Here is a 7,379-nt window from a genome sequence, read left to right as displayed (position 1 = left end):
GTACTGCGTGCAGTTCTGGTCTCCTTACATGAAGAAGGATATACTGGCTTTGGAGGCAGTGCAGAGGAGGTTCACCAGGTTGATTCCAGAGATGAGGGGGTTAGACTATGAGGAGAGATTGGGTAGCCTGGGACTGTACTCGTTGGAATTCGGAAGGATGAGAGGAGATCTTATAGAAACATATAAAATTATGAAAGGGATAGATAAGATAGAGACAGGAAAGTTGCTTCCACTGGTAGGTGAGACTAGAATTAGGAGACATAGCCTCAAGATTCGGAGGAGTAGATTTAGGATAGAGATGAGGAGGAACTGCTTTTCCCAGAGAATGGTGAATCGGTGGAATTCTCTGCCCAATGAAGCAGTGGAGTCTACCTCAGTAAATATATTTAAGACAAGTTTGGATAGATTTTTGCATAGTAGGGGAATTGAGGATTATGGGGAAAAGGCAGGTAGGTGGAGATGAGTCCATGGCCAGATCAGCCATGATCTTATTAAATGGCGGAGCAGGCTCGACGGGCCAGATGGCCGACTCCTGATCCTATTTCTTGTGTTCCTATTCTGATGCTCCCCTTCCCTTTTCACTACATCCAGTTTTCTGCACTCCATTCTCACTGAATGCATTCCTTCAAATTAGCAGGTTCATTGGGAATTTATCAAATACTGTGTGACGATCACAGGAAATAAATAAATATGATGGTGTGTTAATGTAAAAACAGGGGCAGGAGTAGGTTACCAGGTCCCCTAAGCCTGACCTGACTTCTATATCATCATGGATAAAACTATGTTGGCTGAATTCTTCTGTTCCAGTTCTCCATAACTCTTCATTCAAGTTTAATTGTCATTCAACCATACATGAATACTCCATGAATACAGCCAAATGAAACAGCATTACTGCGAGACTAAGGTGGAAATCACAGTACCAACAGTCATACACAACACAAGGCATACACAGCACTTATAAAATAGCAAGTAAAATACAAAAAAAAGTCCAATCCCTGAGTCCATGAATGTTGCAATTGTTTGCAGATATACTCAATCCATCTTGTCTTCTGCTGAGCAAACACCAGAGGCCAGCAGCAACTCCAGCATGTAGCATCCGGTGGAGTGTACTGACTCCAATGCCTGTCTCATGGGCGTCTGTAGGCAGGTGACCGTGCAGCTCGAGACCTTGTTTTTGCCATGGCTGAGACAATACAGCTCCCCTGCTGTTCGCCAACAAATCGATGAACTGGACTTGCAGCATTAACATTAACAATGTCAAACAGTGTCTTGCAATCATGAGAAAAGTGAACAAGAAGATCACTCAATGTTAGACTGGATAGTTTCTTCGTGCATTGACTCTGACGCAGGCAGCTGCCCGATTCGCATCGTCCAGCTCCTTTAGCTTCTCCCACAACGAGCAACTCACTGATGCAGTAGACCTGCAATACTTTCAGTTCCTAATGTCCAGCAAGGCCTTGTGATCATAAAAATATTTTAAAAAATACAGTAACTCCATGGAAGCTGCTGCAGCAGCGCATGCTGCCATCTTACGAGACTTTGGAAATTCCTTGATTTCCCAGATATCTACTTAGATACATCTCCTGATCTGGACTACACCATCCTAAGGGGCAGAGAATAACAGAGATTCACTACCCTCAGGGAGAAGAATTTTTTATATAGTCAGCTTCTTTTTTGGCGTGCATGCGAGTCTGTGCGTGTGAGCTTAATGAATCTCTTTAGGCCTCTAATTCTACCATATACTGGTCACAGCATACCAGATATGACCTCTCCAACACCCCGTACAACAGTAACAAAACTTTCCTCTTCTTAAACTCCAGTCCCTTTGCAATAAAGCCCAAAATGCAGTTTGCCTTTTTAACTGTTTGTTACACCTGCCTGTTATTTATCCACTAAAACACCTAGATCCCTTGAACCTAGCACATTTGTAGTTTCACTCTATTTGTTAATAATTCTCTTTGCAAAGTGCACAATTTCACTTCCTGACATTAATCTCCATTGCCAGGTTCTCATCTAGTCATTCTCTTTATCTTTATCTAGTTGAATAATCACAATAGTCCCTTTCACTCATCAGCAGTCTTTAAAATGTTCACTTTCCTTCCCTCCTCAAGGCATTTCATTAAAACCGGAGAAAAAAAGTTAGAAATGAAACATACTTAAGTTACGTGGTGGGACTTGAAAAACAAAATGAATGTCTGACCACGGTACTATAGGACCATAAGACATAGGAGCAGAATTAGGCCATTTGATCCATCAAGTCTGCTCTGCCATTCAATCATGGCTGATCCTTTCCTCCCCTTCTTAGCCCCATTCCTGAGCCTTCTCCCAGTTACCTTTGATGCCATGTCCAGTCAAGAACCTATCAATCTCTGCCTTAAATACACCCAGTGACCTGGCCTCCACAGCTACCCGTGGAAACAAATTCCTCAAATTCACCACCCTTTGGCTAAAGAAGTTTCTCTGCATCTCTGTTTTGAAAGGGCGCCCCTCTGTCCTGAGGCTGTGCCCTCTTGTCCTAGGCTCCCCAACTATGGGAAATATCCTGCGACACACATCAAAGTTGCTGGTGAACGCAGCAGGCCAGGCAGCATCTGTAGGAAGAGGTGCAGTCGACGTTTCAGGCCGAGACCCTTCGTCAGGACTAACTGAAGGAAGAGTGAGTAAGGGATTTGAAAGTTGGAAGGGGAGGGGGAGATCCAAAATGATAGAGAAGACAGGAGGGGGAGGGATGGAGCCAAGAGCTGGACAGGTGATAGGCAAAAGGGAATATGAGAGGATCATGGGACAGGAGGTCCGGGAAGAAAGACAAGGTGAGGGGGTGACCCAGAGGATGGGCAAGAGGTATATTCAGAGGGACAGAGGGAGAAAAAGGAGAGTGAGAGAAAGAATGTGTGCATAAAAATAAGTAACAGATGGGGTACGAGGGGGAGGTGGGGCATTAGCGGAAGTTAGAGAAGTCGATGTTCATGCCATCAGGTTGGAGGCTACCCAGACGGAATATAAGGTGTTATTCCTCCAACCTGAGTGTGGCTTCATCTTTACAGTAGAGGAGGCCGTGGATAGACATGTCAGAATGGGAATGGGATGTGGAATTAAAATGTGTGGCCACTGGGAGATCCTGCTTTCTCTGGCGGACAGAGCGTAGATGTTCAGCAAAGCGGTCTCCCAGTCTGCGTCGGGTCTCGCCAATATATAAAAGGCCACATCGGGAGCACCGGACGCAGTATATCACCCCAGTCGACTCACAGGTGAAGTGTTGCCTCACCTGGAAGGACTGTTTGGGGCCCTGAATGGTGGTAAGGGAGGAAGTGTAAGGGCATGTGTAGCACTTGTTCCGCTTACGAGGATAAGTGCCAGGAGGGAGATCAGTGGGGAAGGATGGGGGGGAACGAATGGACAAGGGAGTTGCGTAGGGAGTGATCCCTGCAGAATGCGGGGGGGGGGAGGAAAAGATGTGTTTAGTGGTGGGATCCCGTTGGAGATGGCGGAAGTTACGGAGAATAATATGTTGGACCCGGAGGCTGGTGGGGTGGTAGGTGAGGACCAGGGGAACCCTATTCCTAGTGGGGTGGCGGGAGGATGGAGTGAGAGCAGATGTACGTGAAATGGGGGAGATGCGTTTAAGAGCAGAGTTGATAGTGGAGGAAGGGAAGCCCCTTTCTTTAAAAAAGGAAGACATCTCCCTTGTCCTAGAATGAAAAGCCTCATCCTGAGAGCAGATGCGGCGGAGACGGAGGAATTGCGAGAAGGGGATGGCGTTTTTGCAAGAGACAGGGTGAGAAGAGGAATAGTCCAGATAGCTGTGAGAGTCAGTAGGCTTATAGTAGACATCAGTGGATAAGCTGTCTCCAGAGACAGAGACAGAAAGATCTAGAAAGGGGAGGGAGGTGTTGGAAATGGACCAGGTAAACTTGAGGGCAGGGTGAAAGTTGGAGGCAAAGTTAATAAAGTCAACGAGTTCTGCATGCGTGCAGGAAGCAGCGCCAATGCAGTCGTCGATGTAGCGAAGGAAAAGTGGGGGATAGATACCAGAATAGGCACGGAACATAGATTGTTCCACAAACCCAACAAAAAGGCAGGCATAGCTAGGACCCATACGGGTTCCCGTAGCTACACCTTTAGTTTGGAGGAAGTGGGAGGAGCCAAAGGAGAAATTATTAAGAGTAAGGACTAATTCCGCTAGACGGAGCAGAGTGGTGGTAGAGGGGAACTGACTAGGTCTGGAATCCAAAAAGAAGCGTAGAGCTTTGAGACCATCCTGATGGGGGATGGAAGTATATAAGGACTGGACATCCATGGTGAAAATAAAGCGGTGGGGGCCAGGGAACTTAAAATCATCGAAAAGCTTCAGAGCGTGAGAAGTGTCATGAACATAGGTAGGAAGGGATTGAACAAGGGGGGATAAAACAGTGTCGAGGTATGCAGAAACGAGTTCGGTGGGGCAGGAGCAAGCTGAGACAATAGGTCAGCCAGGACAGGCAGGTTTGTGGATCTTGGGTAGGAGGTAGAAATGGGAGGTGCGAGGTGTGGGAACTATAAGGTTGGTAGCAGTGGATGGGAGATCCCCTGAGCGGATAAAGTGATGGTGTGGGAGACAATGGCCTGGTGCTCCTTAGTGGGGTCACGATTGAGGGGTAAATAAGAGGAGGTATCTGCGAGTTGTCGCTGTGCCTCGGCAAGGTAGAGGTCAGTACGCCAGACTACAACAGCACCCCCCTTATCGGCGGGTTTAATAATAAGGTTAGGATTAGTGTGGAGGGAGTGGAGAGCAGAGCATTCCGAAGGAGTGAGGTTGGAATGGGGACAAGGTGCGGTGAAGTGGAGACGGTTGATGTCCCGTCGGCAGTTAGCGATAAAGAGATCCAGAGCAGGCAGAAGACCAGAGCAGGGTGTCCATGAAGAAGAGGAGGGTTGAAGACGGGAGAAGGGGTCATCGATGGGGGTGGAAGAGTCCTTGCCGAAGAAGTAGGCTCGGAGACGGAGACGGCGGAAGAAAAGTTCCGCATTGTGGCGAACACGGAACTCGCTGAGGTGTGGGCGAAGGGGGACAAAGGTGAGGCCCTTACTGAGAACAGAGCGTTCTGCCTCCGACAGTTGAAGGTCGGAGGGGATGGTAAAGACCCGGCACGGATGAGAGCTGGGATCAGAGGGGGGAGGGGGGAGGCTGGTGGTGTCAGTGGAGAGGGGAGGGTTGGGTTGAGAGGAAGATGGAGCCTCCGAGGGCCCAGGAGCTGACGGTGGGATCTGAGGAAGACGGGGCTGTGGAGTGGTGGTGGGGGAAGGGGAGACGGGAGTCACAACAGCAGCACATAAAGACCCGGCCTGGAGTTCAAGGCTGGAGTTGCAGTTGGTGGTTGCGCAATCACTTCGAATGTGTCCATGGTCGTTGCTGGAGTCCGGGTTTTGAATATGCCCTGAGGTGTTGGAGCCGGCGAGATCAATGGCAGGGGCCGCAATCTGAAGTTCATGCCTGCTAGTTTCAGGGCCAGCAGGCTCTGGAGTCCGTAGATGTAGGATCTTGTGATCTTTGCCTAACATGGCAAAGTCAAAAAAACGGCGATTGCAGGCGTGAATCCGACTGAGGATGAAATAACGGGTAGGACCATTACAGACGGCGAAGAAAGTGTCCCGAAGGTGTGGAAGGGTCTGGGATAGGGACACCAAGTACCTCCTCATGGCGGAGAGAGTCGCCTTCAGAACTTGACGGGAGAAGCGGCGAGAGGCAGAGTCAATAAAATGTGAGTACCTGGGATCCTCAGAACGTCCAAATATCCTTTCCACATCTACTCTGTCTAGGCCTTTCAACATTCGACAGGTTTCAATGAGATCCCCTTTCTCCTTCTAAATTCCAGTGAGTACAGACCCAGAGCCATCAAACATTCCTCAGTGATAACCCTTTTATTCTCGGAATCGCCCTTGTGAACCTCTTCTGGACCCTCTCCAATGGCAGCACATATTTTCTAAGATGAGGAGTCCAACACTGTTCACAATACTCAAGGTGAGGTCTCACCAGTGCCTTATAAAGCCTCAGCATCACATCCTTGCTCTTGTACTTCAGACCTCTTGAAATGAATGCTAACATGGCATTTGCCTTCCTCACCACCGACTCAACCTGCAAGTTAACCTTTAGGGTGTTCTGCACAAGGACTCCCAAGTCCCTTTGCAACAGAACACACAACATGTAGAACCTTGAAGTGGATGGGCTACAGTAGTAGAAGACCACAAACGTACACCAAGTGGCCACATAACTTCCAAGATTTTGTATATGTACAGCACCTTCATTTAGCAACCCCAAGGTGACAAATGATTTTCTAGCTGGTCTCTCAAAATGCCCTGGCTTTTTCAAGAAATTATGCTTACGCAACTAGGTCCCTTTTCCCTGCATCGTGTTTAGAATTATGCCATTTATTCTCCCTTGTCTCTCTTCTTCCTTCTGTGAAAATAAATGACATCACTTCTTAGTATTAACTTTGATCTGCCATTTGTCTGTCTATTCATCTGCTCCATCCTCGTCTTTTTCCAGGTGATTAACATTTAACATAATCCCAAGCTTTGCATCATTTGCAAAGTGGTATTTCTGCATCTCATGATGAATTCATTAATCAATATAATTAAATTAGCCCCAGAACTGACTACCACACTCCAGATGAAGAAAACAACACAACTCTGCTTCCTTTCTTTAAGGCATTTTCCTGTTCACACACTCAGTTATTCATTGATTCCAACAGCTTCAATTTTCTAATTAATTTTTGTATGGTGTCTTCTGAAAATCAAGGTATTATTTAAATATTTACAGGAAACTGGAATTCCTGTGATATTTTATTCTTGATGGTGGTGCACTGTTAGGATTGAATTTTCTTTAACAGAAGTATGCTGGTTGATTATAGCTCACTGACAGTTGTATTAAAATGGTGTTTTCTACAATGTCTTTCCAACATTTCGAATGCAACATCTAGATTATCAGACTGCTGTGCTACCTAATAACTTACTGGTTGCTGGAAAAATAGTAAAACATTATTACTCTATGTGTAACACACATCAAAGTTGCTGGTGAACGCAGCAGGCCAAGCAGCATCTGTAGGAAGAGGCGCAGTCGACATTTCAGGCCGAGACCCTTCGTCAGGACTAACTGAAGAAAGAGCTAGTAAGAGATTTAAAAGTAGGAGGGGGAGGGGGAGATCCAAAATGATAGAAGACAGGAGGGGGAGGGATGGAGCCAAGAGCTGGACAGGTGATTGGCAAAAGGGGATACGAGAGGGTCATAGGACAGGAGGTCCAGGAAGAAAGACAAGGGGGGGGGTGACCCAGAGGATGGGCAAGGGGTATATTCAGAGGGACAGAGGGAGAAAAAGGAGAGTGAGAGAAAGAATGTGTGCATA

The sequence above is a fragment of the Mobula hypostoma genome, chromosome 6, assembly GCF_963921235.1.
Source record: "Mobula hypostoma chromosome 6, sMobHyp1.1, whole genome shotgun sequence".
Lineage (NCBI taxonomy): Eukaryota > Metazoa > Chordata > Chondrichthyes > Myliobatiformes > Myliobatidae > Mobula > Mobula hypostoma.
This window is presented reverse-complemented; position numbering follows the sequence as displayed.